We start from the raw sequence: 3,133 nt of genomic DNA, 5'->3' as shown, positions 1-3,133 counted from the left end.
TGTTATTGATATCAGAAAATTCATAGTTGAGGGTTAAGATTGAAGTATAGAAGTCTTGGGGTTAGCGAGCCATCGGGTGCTCCTTGCCACCAAGGTTACCTTGGAAGGGTCATCGAAGCCCTTGGGGTAGCTCCCGAAGGACCAATCCGATCCTCGGGGTTTTTCTCGAAGGAACTCCGAACAGCTGAGACCGTAAATGGTGCGCAAGAGTGACCGGTGACGGAGGTCAAAAGGGGTGGGGATCAACGAAAATGACCAGGAGCTCTATCGAACCTCGGACCTCTATTTCTCCAGAATCCCCGAGAGATCTTGCGAACCCGAACATAGACAGGAATAACAATTTTCGGCTTTGTAGCTCTATTTGTATCTGTCGAACATAAATAAATGATACCCCTCCCTTGTAACCCGTTCGAGAGACCGAGCCGGATCTATTCTAGGTGTACCGAACATTTGCAAATGTCAATCATGGTAATTTCCAACGTCAAACTTTCAGGCGAGAGTTTCGCAACGCGGGATTTACAAACCAAGAATTCGTTTGTAACTTTTAATGCTAGAAAGTTGATTATTTAACGAGAAGTGATTGAAGCTTCTTGATTATGATAGCAAGAAATAATTTAGATGTGACAAATGATCTACGAGATGAAAGTGTATTATTTCAAAACGTGCTGATTTTTGTTGAAATGTGCAACGATTATAAAATTCATGGGCCTGTGTTCTGTAAATAAATCCGAAACCAGGTAAGTGTATATGAAAACGCATCTTGAAGAGCATATACTTTATTGCCTTCTAGTTTTCTGTATATGAAATACATGAAGAATATAAAATTACACCAACATATAGTATTTATTATACTAATAATAAAATTATACTTTATTAATACACTACCGTATAGCAAATTGTCTGATCGCTAACAGGCCAAATTGACCATGCATTCGGCGTACGAGGGTTAAAACTCTTTTATTTTTATGTGTACTAAATGTACGTACATACGTGTAACGTACATACAACAAATGTACATATACAGTAAGGAGCATAACTGAACCAATAACTACAAGTTTTGTATAAATCATTATTTACTGCTAAGAAGATAGGAGAATTTTACAAAATAATCATATAGTCTCATATAAATGTACAATGATACATAACCAGTTGGAATTTTATGTTACGCATATAATAAAGAAAAGATCGATATTAAATTTTCCTATAACTCAGGAGCGTAGAGGTCTGCCTCAGAAAAATTGCAAAATTCGACGGCTCGTATTTGGTCAACAAATCCATAACCAGTGAAATGGCGAAATATCCCCTAACTCCGCTACGTTCTAAATGGTTTCGATCACACGACACAAACACCAATTTCAAGCCTTCCAGAACGGCAATGGTCAACGAAACAGCATCCGCCGACGAAACAACAACGATTGTAGAAACTCGAGGTCGCGGAATAAACCAAGACGTTTTATTCCCGCGTAAAAATGCATGCCAGTGAAGAAAATCGTATTCCACGGGCAGCAATCAACTTTTATACGACACGCGGGCTCGGTATCGTCGAAAAATGTGCGTCGGGGCGAATCGACGCGCCGCGTCGCGTCGCGCCGCGCCGGTAGAACAGACGTAGCGAATAAAAGACCACCGCGAAACATGGCCGAAAGGGAGATAGGAGGATTCGAAGTTCCGGGTAACGTATCGCTGACGAAACGATCGGAACACGAAATAAACCGGCGCGACAGGGGTCGTCGGATTACCCCCTCCTCCGCCGACGTAGGACTTCATAAACGTTTTCATAAATTTCCGGTTACCTAGTGCGGTGTCGCCGGCCAGGCGTAAAGTTCATCCAGCTATTTTCCTGAGGGCAGTTATGCGTTATCCGGCAGATTGTCTGCATCGTTTGAACGTTTCTATCGTGGACAGGGGCGCAGACGAGGCGGAACGAATAAAAACGCGTCGTCCGCCGGTATCGAAAAATCGTTAGGGGGCGTAACCGAGCGAAGATATACCGCGGGGATTCCCTCGGCGGTGTGTGCTCGCGCGATCGCATTTCAATTATTCTTCATTATAGGTCGCGCGTCTACAAGATCGCCGCTCGTTTCACTTATTTGCTACCGATGTCCCGCGTTACCCTGCCCCAAGATGGCCGCCAGTGAAGACTCCAGAGGTGAAGGCTCAGGGTTGGCTCATGCTAGTGACGGACAGTGATCAAGAAAATTTCCTGTGCAATTAATATCCGCTTTTATACTGTATGAAGATTGCAAATATGAAATTTCTGTACCACTAAAATTATTGATCGCTAAAAATGATATTGTTTATGTTGGATTTATAACAATGAACCAAATAACAACGAACTATAAATATTTAATTAATAGACATTAATGTTATTCGACATTCAGCATTCGTTGGAATTACAAAAATCAATAATTCATCCACATTCAATTATCTTCTTCTTCGTCTCGTATTTTAAGCCACATTTTTTCTAAACGTTCTTTCATCCCCTAACTCTGTTTTGACATTCCCCTATTTCCGTTTTAACACATTTGAGCCGTTTATTTTGAAAGTGGCATAAGTCACTTTGTTTTTAAGTCGATAATATCGACTTAAATATATTCTATTTAAGGGTTTGCGTTTTAACACGTTTAAAAATATGGATGCTAACTTTCGAGAAGATTTACTTGTATTTGTTATCTCAGGATACTGATATTTTTCTCAGTATAAATAATTTCGTATAAACATTAAAAAATCACCACTTTTCATTACGGTAAAGTGACTTATGCCACTCTCAAAATAAACGGCTCATTTAAAGCAAGTTCACGATTCATAATAAAATAAACTCACACAGCTTATACATTTAAATTGTAATACTTGTCCACATTAACATTGAATATTAAATTCTTTCCTATTAAAGCGTTTGTATAATATTGATAATTGCACAGAGGAGAATATCATACCAGTCATTTTGACAGCCATTAAAAGACCTATTGTTCAGTAATTCTTAATACTAGAATTACTAAATAAAAAATATTTCCATGAGAAACTTATCGGTAAACTTTTCTACTTGATTATGATAAAAATCGTGCAAAGTTGGGCAGTACTTGAGTAGACATTTATGGAATTTCCAGAAAGACTTCAGTCTAACTGAGAGAAC

The sequence above is a fragment of the Megalopta genalis genome, chromosome 19 (genome assembly GCF_051020955.1).
Source record: "Megalopta genalis isolate 19385.01 chromosome 19, iyMegGena1_principal, whole genome shotgun sequence".
NCBI classification, from domain to species: domain Eukaryota; kingdom Metazoa; phylum Arthropoda; class Insecta; order Hymenoptera; family Halictidae; genus Megalopta; species Megalopta genalis.
The sequence above is the reverse complement of the archived record's forward strand: the minus strand, read 5'-3'. Positions refer to the sequence as shown.